The sequence below is a fragment of the Primulina eburnea genome, chromosome 18, assembly GCF_022965805.1.
Source record: "Primulina eburnea isolate SZY01 chromosome 18, ASM2296580v1, whole genome shotgun sequence".
Classification (NCBI taxonomy): Eukaryota; Viridiplantae; Streptophyta; class Magnoliopsida; order Lamiales; family Gesneriaceae; genus Primulina; species Primulina eburnea.
Window position 1 is genome coordinate 14,466,812 of NC_133118.1, and position 14,817 is coordinate 14,481,628.

At 38.6% G+C, this 14,817-nt stretch overlaps 1 long non-coding RNA gene across 1 annotated transcript; it reads right to left on the bottom strand.

The window, feature by feature from the left end:
- Positions 1–1,941: 1,941 nt before the first annotated feature.
- On the bottom strand, positions 1,942–2,920 carry LOC140819325 (uncharacterized). Its single transcript, XR_012115202.1, has 3 exons — positions 2,798–2,920; positions 2,655–2,702; positions 1,942–2,108 (listed from the first exon to the last, which is right to left on the bottom strand). It is a non-coding gene; the product is annotated as an uncharacterized lncRNA (long non-coding RNA).
- Between the last annotated feature and the right edge of the window lie 11,897 nt (positions 2,921–14,817).

Below are 14,817 nucleotides of genomic sequence, written 5' to 3' on the forward strand. Positions count from 1 at the left end.
ATTAAATTGAGATAATAATAGTGTTGGGAGAAAGTGACTCGCCCGGGCGGACGTTTTTGACCGCCCGAGCGAGAATGCCTCGGAGAAGAGGGCCGAGAGTCACTCGCCCGGGCGGATGTTTTTGACCGCCCGAGCGAGGCTGCTGGAATGGGCGAGGGCCGAGCATTACTCGCCCGGGCAGTAACTTTTGACCGCCCGAGCGAGAGATGTGTGCTTCAAAGGATGAGCCATGTGTATCAAATCATGCAAAGTATATATAGAATTGTCTCGATTCTTTCTTCATTTCAGCAGAAGGGTTCGAGAATTCATAGGAGAGAAACTTCATTTCTTAGACTCTTTAATTGTGCTTTGGTAAGATTTACTCATCCAAATTTAAATCCGACTGCGGTTTTGAGCTCCTCTCGTTACTAGCTACAAAGTGATGTAAGTTTTATGTAATTTCAACAGGTTTTGAAATTCAGATGTTTAGGAAATTAGAATATGATAGTTATATTGTGTTCTTGACGTATTGAGCATGATATATTCGTAAACGGATCAAAGAAATGATATCATATTTATTTCCTATGAATTTCAGTATGATTTATGAATTATTGGGATAGAAATATTGTGTTTTGGATGAATATTGTATTGGATTATGATTGAGAATAAGATAGTGTTGATATCTGTTGAGAATTTGATTGACCGGTATCGAGAATTACGTTGTTATGCCGTCGAAATGTATGGAGATCACGTAGTGACTTGGATATATGTTGGTTTAGATTAGAAATTGATAGAGTGCGTATCAACATTTACATTTCAGATTCAATTTGGCGACCGTGACAGCGATTCTACGACGAAAGGTATAGTACATGTTTTGTTTGGGGAATCATGACTCAAATGAGATCACATTTGAGTTTCCCAACCAAAACCACATACTTGTTTTATTGTTTATACCTTGATATGATTATGATTGTTATAGATTTGTTTATAGAACTTATATGCAGATCTTGCTATGCTTTGTTTACAGATCATGTAGCATTGCATTATGCTTGTTTACAGATTTTGTATTCATGCATTAAGATAGGGCAGTCTGGAGATCAGGCAGACTACTAGATGTTCGGCGATATCACAGCTTAGGGGAAGATCACCGCCCCTATTGTAGACGCAGATACAGATCAGGCCGAAATCTAGGAATAAGACGTACAGCACCACGATTGGTAGGGTAGGTGACAAACAGTGACGTCTTATTCACAACGGGATCCCTAGAGTTTTAGTCGAGTCGCATCTAGACATGATTAGACTCGCATTGCATGATTATATATGAATGACATTCATATTAGCATGTTTCATGTTTTAGATTGTTTTATTGCATGTATACATGTTTATACTGGGATTTGTTCTCACCGGTTTTCCGGCTGTTGTTATGTCTGTATGTGTGCATAACAACAGGTGGGGCAGGATCTGGATCACGACAGAGATGAGCGATGGACATAGCGTGGAGATCACGGGCGTAGCAGATGGACCAGTAGTTGTCTTTTATTATGTACTGTATTTTAATACTGGTCAGTTGAGGACATACAGAATAAGACATGTATATTATGTTTGTATGTTGTAAAATAAATAAATAACTGATGTTGTTTAGTTACATTTGAGTTAATGTAAAAAGCGAAAATTTGACCCCTTTTTATATTAATGATCCATTTAATCCCAAGAAGATGAATTAGAGCCCGGGTCCCCACAAAATAAGGTTTGAATGATATAACTATATTATGAATCAAATCAAACAAGGGGCATCACTTTGACGGTTTGTAAAAATTTTGGCATGATGTCCCTATATTTTGTATAAGCCCAAACCAAGCAACAACATTCATATATACATAGACACAAACTCAACTCAAGCAACAACATCAACCCATATATATATAATCGTATTCTTACACACAAACATATTCTGTACCATCATACCCCTAGACATAAACATTGTAAAACTTGTTTCAAACCCTGACATTCAATTCATTATAATACATATCCGGAAGCTATACAATAAGAAGCCCGGTTCTTGTCGAGGTGAGGCACGTCACTAGCATCCATTGGCGAACCGGCATCCTACGCATCTTCACTACCTGATCCTGTAATACATGAGCTACGTGAGTTTATAAACACAATAAGTTGGCATTTGTACGTATCAATATGCATCGAAGGAACATACATATCAAGTCGTGATCAACAATGAATCTTAAGAACATGTCATACCGTAGCATATTTTCAATGTTCATTTTTGTACTTGAGCCTCATTAGTTGACCTTTACTACCGTGCTTGCTTTATTATATAGCTACTACTGTGTTGGACGTCAGGGAGCAACCTTTGGCATCCCCACGCCCCATGAACATATATTGGCCAATAGCTTTGGTGGACTTAAAACCACCCATGATGTCAACAAGCTCTATATAATGTAAATCAATCCTTTTCTTTTCATGTTCATGTTCTTGTTCATGACATATCACCCATCATCAATATTCATGAGTTCCTTACATATTTAATACATAACAATGGAATATGGTGCTATGTTTTCATCAATAAACATACTAACAATGTACATATATTAATAGACAATGAGATGCATTTGAAATTCATAATATTACTCATGTATTACTTCAAGAACATACCAACTTACAGTCCAAGTGTACGAATACTGGTTTGAGACGATGTTCTCGCTCCTATACTTTCAAATACATCAATAATTTAATTACTATGTTTATACTAGTGAAAGTTACACCTCTACACAAAGAACAACTAAAAGTGAAGAAAACTTACAACCTTAGGAAGTTCTTGTGATGGAGAACTTAATTCTAACTTCAAAATGATGAAAGGAATGAAGAAGAGAGCTTTTGGGAGAAAGTTTTCTAGGTTTGCTTCGTGTTTTTGCTGAGGAAGAAGATAGGAATGGTAAAAGTGCTTAGAAAAGTCGAAACTTATCCTTTTATACAGCAGGCAGCGCCCGAGCGGACGTTTTTTACCGCTAGGGCGAGTAAATCTCGGCCCTACACATTTTATTTCTGCACAGGTTCACTAGGGCGGACGTTTCCTGCGGCTAGGACGTTCCACAATGATTTGGACAAAACTCAAAACTTGAAAGTTGTAGCATTATATCTTAGCTTTCTAATGGTTATAGCCTCACTCAATTTGGATCAATATTCAAATCATTATGCTAAAACCCGTACGAACTACCATATTTACATCTCATTTCCCACAACTTCCATTACACTATTTCTATGTACACATCTTACTATCACTATTTTGACATATATTCATTCTCAATACACCATGAACAATATAAGAGTCATGTTCAATCTCAATATTGATACTTCATTCATCACGTGAAATCTAATGAGGTAATTAACTACAAACTAAACGACATAAACACGTTATAATCATTTGTACGAGTAACCGGGCATTACAACAACGGTTTTTATCCATTGTCAAACTGTTGTTGTAAATTCAGAACAACAACGTTTTTAATTTGTTGCAGAAACGTTGTTGTAGCTCATATACCACATCGGTTATTAAGCGTTATAAAAATGTTGTCGTATCTCATATCACACAACATTTAAAAACAATGTAAAACCATTGTCTTTGTTATCTAAGACATCGGATTTTTTCCGTTGTCGTTGTCCTGACTTTTAACAACACTGCTTACAACATCACTTTTTCACCTTAAAATACAACGGATAAAATCCGTTGTCATTTAGCGTTTTTCTTCTAGTGACAACTTGCCGAACTCATCGACAACTCTAGAGGAAGAACTATCCTCACCCTCTGCGGCTTTCCTCTTAGGAGGCATACTCTACAATGTGCTCACATAATACATATCAATTTATAAAAATGAATTGATTTAGAAGAAAACATACCCGGACAGTTGAAAGTAGACGAATTTATATTCATCGGTCCAAAGAACGGTGCTCTGATACCACTAAATGTGACACCTCTGACCCGTTTTAATAAAATAGCAGCGGAAATTAAAATTTTCTTTAAAATGGAAGAAGGATTCAAAATACATTTCATAAATAATCAAAAGTATACACATGATCAATAAAATGATATAACAAAAAGAAAAATATCATTCTTGTGATCATGTCCCAAAATACTTGCAAAAATAATCTTCTTCCTTCCATCTCGGTACGCATATGACTCCGGCCCACAATCAACGTCCCGGCCCATAGCTCTTATCTGCATCACATGAAATTAACTGAAATGAGTATAAAACTCAGCAAGTGGAACTCTTACATAACAATGTACATATCATACTCTGAAAACATTGCTTTGAAATCAATAAATACCTTCAACTCTTGGAACATGAATAACATAACAATATAACAATAAGATGGTATTTCTCTTTTCTCTGTTGGATTGATATCTATATAGTATCTCTGTCTCTGTACCTATATCACATCGATATAAATCGATAACTCTGAGGGATATAAGCCTATGGTCATTGATCAACTAATTGCATGCAATCTCTGACTATGTATCTATCAATCCAAAAATCATTTTGAACTCTCTCTTTGGCATTTCAACAAACACTTTGCATACTATCTTTTGTATTCCCTTTAACACAATTGAGACATTCAATTGCCTCCAATATACAATCAAGTGTATCAATATATAATATGAATCAAATGGAAGGGAATAACACATTAAAACCATTGAAACATCATACATATAATATCATGTGAGCACAAGGAATGAAATTCCATTTACAACACTTGGAACACTTGGTTCTAAACCTTTGGTTGAATTCCTACAACAATAAACCATAAATTACACCATCAACATCTCAATAATCATAAACCCATAACAATTAATTCATAAAACCAACACCAACACTAAATCCATGATTTCTTCCAACACTAAACCAAGAATAAATTACACCAATAGCTTACCTTAGCTTCCTTGATCCCAAAATAACCTTGTTCTCTCAACAATTAACCAACAAGAAGGTTGGATTAAATAAAAGAAAGGAGAGAAATTGGAACCCTAGTCTCCCAAGAGAAGAAGAATCGAGAAGTGAGAAGAAAGAATGAGAAAAATGAGACCAACTCTTGCATTATATCACTTAAAATCCGAAAACATGCTTCTACTGTTCATGCACCGCGGGTGCGCTCCAACATGCACAGCGGGTGCGGTGTGCCCTCGGCAACACAACCAAAATTCTGAAACTGACGACCGCGGGTGCGGTAACTATCACACCGCGGGTGCGGTCTGGTCTTGGCCAAAACAAACTCTTATGCAACTAAAATCGAATCACAACGTTGATACAAAACAACTACCATCAATTAATATCAACAATGCCACAAAACAATAATAACCAACAATACTATGACCCATAATCACAACTCTCACAACTCTTAACATCTAAACCAAATAATCCATAAACATACGAAAATTTAAACCGTACCGTTCACCAGGCTTGGCTATTACAATAAATTCATAGTGTCCATACCAGGTTCGGAATGCTGTCTTCGGTATATCAATATCTCGGACTCTCAACTGGTGATAGCCAGATCTCAAATCAATCTTAGAATAGACAGACAAACCCTGCAACTGATCAAATAAATCGTTGATACGAGGCAAGGGATATTTGTTCTTTACCGTTGCCTTGTTCAATTTCCGGTAATCAATACACAATCTCATCGAACCGTCTTTCTTTCGCACAAACAGTACCGGAGCACCCCAGGAGATACACTCGGTCTGATGTAACCTTTGGCCAATAAATCTTCGAGTTGTTCTTAAAATTATTTCAATTCAATAAGTGCCATTCTATACGGAGCTCGCGATATAGGAACAGTACTTGGTAGGAGATCAATACTGAAATCTACCTCTGGGGCTGGAAGTAATCCTGGAATCTCATCTGGGAATACATCAGCAAATTCGCATACCACTGGCAGATCTACCAAAGCTGGGCTCGATTTCAGTAGATCTACTGAATACACAAGGAACACTTCTGCTCGTTTCTACAATAATCTCGTCATTGTCTAAACAGATACTAAGGGAATCCGAGATCTGGATGAAAGCGGACCGGTTACGGGGGCCGGAAACGCAACGGAAGCGAAAAATTAAAATTTTTGAGACAAATTTTCGGCCCCCTCTTATATTTTGTGCAATATTTACAAAACAATGAAAACCATACATAGGGTGTTCAAGTGATTTATACCTATCAACTCCTTAGAGTTGATGAAATGGCTCCAACTTTGTTTTAAATAACAAAGCTCTTGTTTGGTGGACAAATCTACAAGCTCACCTTCTTCTCCCCAAGAATTAGGCCCACCACTCAACAAGGTAAATCCCCTCAAGTTTTGCACTAGAAAAACTTGAGGATTTTTCAAAGAGAATGATTTTCTTCCAAGAAAATGAAGAACAAAAGAGAAAGAAAAATGGAGAGAAAATCCTCCAAGAAATTTCGGCCAAGTGATGATATTGGGAGTGTGGGAGAATAGCCTAGGTATTGTGAAAAGTTGTCTCTCAAAAGTTGCATGCCTTTTGAATATTTTATTAAAAAGTAATCAAGGCTCTTCACCTCCCAAGCATGCAATCCCTACATGTCTCACTTGTATATTATATGGTTTTTAACACATTAAAAACCATAGACTAAATTTTATTATCTCAAACACATTTGGGATAAATTAAATATTACTTGATTTTACTCAAGTCCCACTAGTTAAATAATTATTTAAATTGAGCTCTACAAGACTCAATATTATTTAATTAATTCAACACTTGAATTAATTTAATTATTTAGACTCTACTTGGTCCACTAGTGTTTAATTAATTCAACACTTGAATTAATTTAATTTAGTCCACAACAATGTCTATGAAAATCACAATTTTCAACTACATTATTTACTTGGCCAAATTTTAATCTTAGGAACACTTCCATAAATTAAAATTTATATTTCTCTCATAGAAGTCATACTTCTAATTTTCTTTACGCTTATAAACACATTTATAAGCCGTTCAACACATTGAACTATTTTACTTCTCTTCGGGATTTACAAAGCAAGTACTTGTGTGGCCCTCAATGGTTCACTGATACAACTAGCCGTGGGTTCACATCTCAATGTGATTCGGACTAAGCATGTCCTTATACGAGCATACCCCAATTGCTCCATTCTTACTTATCAACTCTTTGATAGTAAGAACGTCAGAACTCAAGTCTGATAGTACCCAACCATTCACGTTAAACGCCTAGCAGCATCGCTTACGTGATTCCCTAGGTATCACATGATAGTGCCTGCAAGAACCATTCAATTATGGTTAGCGTACAGTACGGTCCCTTCAACTCATATATCCCGACCGATTCGACAACTATTGGTCTATCGAGAGTTGTCAACGAATCGATACTATGTGTCATGTCGTGGTTGCATCGATGGTGTAATCTATGAAACCCCTTTCATAATTACCACCATACTCTGATCAGAGATTTCAACCCACACATACATGATAAACACATAGGATATCCATACCCGTAGGTAAGCGGTGAATCCCCGACTACAATGCATCGACTCCTATATGTTTCGCCGTAACACCCAACCTTGCCACCTAATGACCCCATAAGAGTCGGTAAACAAGTCAAAGTGAAACGCTAGCACATAGAGTCTCAATGTTGTCCCGGGTCATAAGGACTAATTCTGTACAACCATAAACCAGGACTTTTCCACTCGATAAGTGAGAACCACTTGGAAAGTCCTTTTATGGAGGGTTGTTCAGTGCACTCTACAAGGAGCACCTATCTGCATGCTCGGACATCACAATGTCCCCTACCAATGAAACATGGTACTCACATCGCAGATACTAGTCTCTAACTCGAGCGGCCTATATCCTTCTTAGTGGCGGCTGAATCGACTAGGAACCGTTTAGAATATACAGTATTCCAAATATGAGTTTCATGATACTCATCATATGAGCATCTCATATTCTTTCTACTATTTGTATATTCAAGGACTTTATCTATGCAACTAGCATGGGTATAAAGATAAAGATGCGCCAAATTAATAAATTCAAATATTATTAAAATAAAGATCGTTTATACAAAGAGTTTCATCGTGAACAGTCGGCCAACACTTGGCTCGACGTGCACCTACTCTAACAATCTCCCACTTGCACTAGAGCCAACTACCCATATACTTTAGACCCATTGATTCGCGATGCTTCTCGAATGATGGTCCTGGTAAAGGCTTGGTTAGTGGATCAGCAACATTATCTGCGGAGCCGACTTTGTCGATCGACACTTCTCCTCGTTCCACGATCTCTCGGAGGATGTGGTACTTTCTCAATACATGTTTGGACTTCTGATGAGACCTTGGCTCCTTCGCCTGAGCTATGGCTCCCGTGTTGTCGCACATCACCGGGATAGGAGCAACTCCATTTGGAATGACGCCCAACTCTTGGACGAAATTCCTAATCCAAACAGCCTCCTTTGCTGCAGCCGATGCAGCAATGTATTCTGCCTCAGTGGTGGAATCCGCAGTACTGTCTTGCTTGGAACTCTTCCAAGAGACAGCACCACCATTGAGCATGAATATGAATCCGGAGGTTGACTTCGAGTCATCAACATCGCTTTGGAAGCTAGAGTCGGTATAGCCTTCCAATTTTAGTTCTCCACCCCCATAGACCAAGAACAACTTATTGGTCCTTCTCAAATACTTGAGGATGTCTTTCACAGCTTTCCAGTGTGGAAGACCGGGGTTGGATTGATATCTACTCACTACACTTAGTGCAAATGCCACGTCAGGACGTGTAGATATCATCCCATACATGATACTACCAATAGCCGAAGCATACGGAATTCGTGTCATCGCCGCTATCTCTGCATCAGTCTTGGGAGACATAGACTTGGATAGGGACACGCCATGACACATTGGTAGATGTCCTCTCTTGGACTCATCCATCGAGAACCGCTTCACGATGGTATCAATGTATGTGGACTGGGTGAGACCAAGCAATCTTTTTGATCTATCTCTATAGATCTGTATTCCCAATACAAAAGATGCTTCACCCAAGTCCTGCATTGAGAACTTACTTGCTAACCATATCTTTGTTGATTGCAACATTCCTACATCATTCCCAATGAGTAGAATGTCATCAACATAAAGAACTAGGAATGTCACAGCACTCCCACTGACCTTCTTATACACACAGGGTTCCTCAGGATTCTTAGTAAAACCAAACTCTTTGATTGTACTATCGAATCTGAGGTTCCAACTCCTCGATGCCTGCTTAAGACCATAAATAGATCTTTGAAGTTTGCATACCATATGCTCACTTCCTATACATGTGAAACCCTCAGGTTGAGACATATAAATCTCTTCCTTAATATCCCCATTAAGGAAGGCTGTCTTAACATCCATCTGCCATATCTCATAGTCATACCATGCAGCTATGGCTAGCAATATCCTAATGGACTTCAACATCGCAACTGGAGAAAAGGTTTCCTCATAGTCAACACCTTGCCTTTGAGTATACCCTTTTGCTACCAATCGCGCCTTGAAGGTCAATACCTTCCCATCCGCTCCAAGTTTCCTCTTGTAAATCCATTTACACCCTATGGGAACAATTCCCTCAGGTGGATCCACGAGATTCCACACTTGGTTCGAATGCATGGAATTCATCTCAGATTCCATTGCTTCAAGCCACTTGGATGAATCGGCATCCGATAACGCTTCCTTGAAGGTCCTTGGATCACATCCAAGGTTAGGCTCATCATTGCCCTCTTCAAGAAGCAGACCATACCTCACAGGTGGTCTCGAGACTCTCTCGGTTCTTCTAGGAGCTTGTATCTCCTCACTTGGCTCCTCGGGTGTGGGTTCTACGACTGTGGGTGTCTCTCGAACCTCTTCGAGTTCTATCATCTCGCATTTTCTATCCAATAGAAATTCCTTTTCCAAAAAGGTCGCGTTCCTAGAAACAAACACCTTTGTTTCTTGGGGATGATAGAAATAATATCCAATGGAATTTCTTGGATATCCCACAAAGTAGCATAAAATGGATCGACTATCCAATTTATCTCCCACTGTCTGCTTCACATAAGCAGGACACCCCCATATTCTAAGATAAGAATACTTGGGAGGTTTACCCATCCATATCTCATATGGAGTTTTGTCAACTGCCTTTGTATGGACATTGTTCAACAACATTGCCGCTGTTTCAAGCGCATATCCCCAAAAGGATGGCGGCAACTCCGTGAACCCCATCATAGACCGAACCATGTCCATCAAGGTTCGGTTACGACGCTCCGAAACACCATTCAACTGCGGTGTAGCGGGCGGAGTCCACTGCGAGAGAATCCCATTCTCTCTAAGATACTCTTGGAACTCGGCACTCAAGTACTCACCACCTCGATCCGATCGAAGTGTCTTGATGCTTCGTCCCAATTGCTTCTCTACTTCACTTCTGAATTCTTTGAACCTTTCAAAGGCTTCAGACTTGTATTTCATCAAATACACATACCCATACCTCGAATGGTCATCGGTAAAGGTAATGAAGTAGGCATGTCCATGCTTAGTGGTGATGCTAAGCGGACCGCACACATCGGTATGGATCAAATCCAATAACCCTTTGGCTCGCTCCGCATGGCCCTTAAAGGGAATTTTGGTCATCTTTCCTTTCAGACAGGATTCACAAGTCGTGAGAGCGTTAATATCAGACATATCAAACATGCCAACTCCCACTAGCTTGTTCATCCTTCTTGAGGAAATATGACCTAATCGAGCATGCCATAATTGTGCCGAATTAAGAGTATCTTGTTTGCGCTTATTTGTTGTTGTTATCGTTTGGACATTGTTGAGTGGAATATCTTTTAATTTTAAGGTGTAGAGATTGTTTTCAAGTTCACCGGTACCAACTAAACATTCATTCTTGTAAATATTGCAAACACCTTTGCTTAATAAACAAGAAAATCCATCAATATCAAGCATAGAAATGGAAATAATGTTTTTAACCAAGTCTGGTACATACAAAACATCTCTTAAAACCAAATTAAAATCATTGTTCAAACATAAATAAACATCTCCTACGGCTTTGGCAGCAACCCTTGCTCCATTGCCCATCCTCAGGAAGGTCTCACCCTCTCGGAGCCTCCTACTTCTTCCCATCACCTGCAAATCATTACAGAGATGTGAGCCACAGCCGGTATCCAATACCCAAGAAGTAGAGTTAATAGAGATATTCACTTCAATGTAGAACATACCTTTGCCAGAACCCTTCTGCGCAAGATATTCCCTGCAATTACGCCTCCAATGTCCAGGCTTCTTGCAGTGGTGACAGATGTCAACAGTCTTTTCAGCCTTGGCTGGCGCGGCTGCCACTATGGGACTCGAAGTCTGCCTCTTCAAGGGCTCGCTCTTCTTGGTACGCTGGAAAGAACGCTTCTTTCCCTTCCCAGGTGGACCGGTCTTCGTGCCAGATGAAGAGCCCACATAAAGAACCTGCTTCTCCTTTTTGATTGTGGACTCAAAGGTCACAAGCATGTTCACCAACTCTTCAAGGCTGGGCTCGAGCTTGTTCATATTGAAGTTCACAACGAAAGGATCGAAAGAGCTAGGCAGCGACAACAGTAACACATCAGTGGTCAACTCCGAAGGCAACACCAAATCCATGCCTACGAGCTTGTCCACGAGCCCAATCAACTTTAGGCCATGCTCATGGACCGAAGTCCCATCTCGCATGCGTAAAGTGATGAGCTCCTTTACTGTGGCATGCCTCAAAGGCCGAGTCTGCTCACCGAAGAGCTCCTTGAGGTGCATATGAATGTCAGCAGCATTCTTAGCATCCTCGAATCGCCTTTGCAGCTCATCGTTCATCGAAGCTTGCATGTAACACTTGGCCTTCAAGTCATGGTCGCACCAATCCTTGTAGGTCTGCAGTTCCTCAGGACTGCAGTCAGTCGGAGCCTCATCAGGGGGCGACTCAGTCAGTGTGTATGCGATTCTCTCCGAGTTTAGGACGATCTTTAAATTTCTTAGCCAAGTGATATAGTTTGGTCCGGTTAGAACGTGTTTTTCGAGAATGACGGAAAACGGGTTGCGAATTGATGACATTGTCACAGATTTGTACTGAAAAGTAAAACAGATAAATGTTAATGACTATTTTAAAATATTTAATAAGATATAAAGTTTGTACTTTTACTTTATAAATTATCGCTCCCACTGTTTTGACATTTTCACTACCCTCTAGTGAAAACGGGAAACACTTTCCTCAGTAGGTACGTAAGGTCCAATTAGCGAATTGTGATCCCGAATAATATCGGCCATCACAACTCCTAAAAGGTAGTTTTCAATTGCATCGCCATGCAACCCTCTACGTATACTTTTGTCTCACGTTTGATTAGGACCCAATAATATGACGTCGTTCATCTTTACGTGTCAAGCCTAACCCATCGATATTGAACCTTAATGGACGGTCGCCATGAGTTCCCTCAATAATATGAGCCGAAATCATGAGAGTTCCACGTAGTTCACATCACAATGTCAATGGATGTCACAGCTTTCCGGCATCCAAGGCTCCCCCAATAATATGAGCCGAGCCCCGAGTACGGGTAGCGTTCATCATGCATCCATTGTCGATGGAAGACAAGGAAATTATAAACAAATTTATAATTCCCCTTTTCGGACTTGATATTAATTTTGAATCTTATTCAAAATGAGGGTTTTTTAATTTTGAAAGGTCTCATCATTAATTTTATTTTTAAAAGCTCGCCATGTTTGATCGTATGTTTGCCGGATTCATGCAACTTTGTTATTATAATAATAATAACGCACATACTCATTATTTATAACATATCATGCATATATTATAAATAGAAAACAGTACAAGGATGATCAATTGCCCCAACACTAATGGCCCGTGTGAGCCAAACATGGGCCTAGGTCCAATCCTAGGGTAAATGCAAGGGATGCAATGCAACTAAACTATTACATTAGCATCCTATATTACATGTCTTCGATCTTCATAATCACCAAGGCCACCATCTTCCAATCTTGATCTTCCCCTATTCTAATATTTACAATTAAATATCCATGGCACATAGGGATACATCTCATGGGGTGGGAACGGGCCATAAACCAAGCCCACTTTATAAATTGATAATTATTACAATCATTCAACACAAATATCCTAGCATACACCTAGCAAATTGGGCTTGGGCTTTTGATCATCCTTCATGCATAATATCACATATCATACACCATCAATTAATTATCACTATAATTAATTGATCCAATATTATATATCTTGATCCAATCACTAACCGCCAAAATTATAAATTAAATTAACAAAGTATACAAACACCTTTGTCTACTTTCAAATTAATTTATTTATAATCGAATTTCTTGTAAATCACAATTTACTATAAATAATTAAAGTTCCACTTCAACTATTTATTTTATGAGAAAATATGTGCAACAATTGTAAATTTAAACTTAAGGGCCCAAAACTCATTTTTCACCAAAAATGGCTTGGCCCATTTAAATTTCACAAAATTATGTTGACCATCTAATGGCCCAACAACTCAAGGCCCATGACTCTAAGATTGTCCAAAACACTTTTGGAAACCCTAGCCGTCATCGCCGTCGCCGGAGCTCCGTTGCCGGATTCCGGCAACAAAAAAAATTTTTTTTTTTTTTATTTAAAAAATTTGCAATTTCGGGCAGCCCCCTCGGGCTGCCCTTTGCTGCCCGAAATTTCCGGGCAGCTCGGGCAGCCCTCGGGCAGCAACATGCTGCCCGAAATATATATTTTTTTTTTGTTTTTGAAATAAAAAATTTCGGCCCTTGCTAATCTTGCACCCAAAAATTCTCAAGCGGTTAGAAATCGATCTCAATACAATATTACGTAAATATAGCACAAAAACCGTAACCTAATCTCGGATACCACTTGAAAGCGGACCGGTTACGGGGGCCGGAAACGCAACGAAAGCGAAAAATTAAAATTTTTGAGACAAATTTTCGGCCCCCTCTTATATTTTGTGCAATATTTACAAAACAATGAAAACCATACATAGGTTGTTCAAGTGATTTATACCTATCAACTCCTTAGAGTTGATGAAATGGCTCCAACTTTGTTTTAAATAACAAAGCTCTTGTTTGGTGGACAAATCTACAAGCTCACCTTCTTCTCCCCAAGAATTAGGCCCACCACTCAACAAGGTAAATCCCCTCAAGTTTTGCACTAGAAAAACTTGAGGATTTTTCAAAGAGAATGATTTTCTTCCAAGAAAATGAAGAACAAAAGAGAAAGAAAAATGGAGAGAAAATCCTCCAAGAAATTTCGGCCAAGTGATGATATTGGGAGTGTGGGAGAATAGCCTAGGTATTGTGAAAAGTTGTCTCTCAAAAGTTGCATGCCTTTTGAATATTTTATTAAAAAGTAATCAAGGCTCTTCACCTCCCAAGCATGCAATCCCTACATGTCTCACTTGTATATTATATGGTTTTTAACACATTAAAAACCATAGACTAAATTTTATTATCTCAAACACATTTGGGATAAATTAAATATTACTTGATTTTACTCAAGTCCCACTAGTTAAATAATTATTTAAATTGAGCTCTACAAGACTCAATATTATTTAATTAATTCAACACTTGAATTAATTTAATTATTTAGACTCTACTTGGTCCACTAGTGTTTAATTAATTCAACACTTGAATTAATTTAATTTAGTCCACAACAATGTCTATGAAAATCACAATTTTCAACTACATTATTTACTTGGCCAAATTTTAATCTTAGGAACACTTCCATAAATTAAAATTTATATTTCTCTCATAGAAGTCATACTTCTA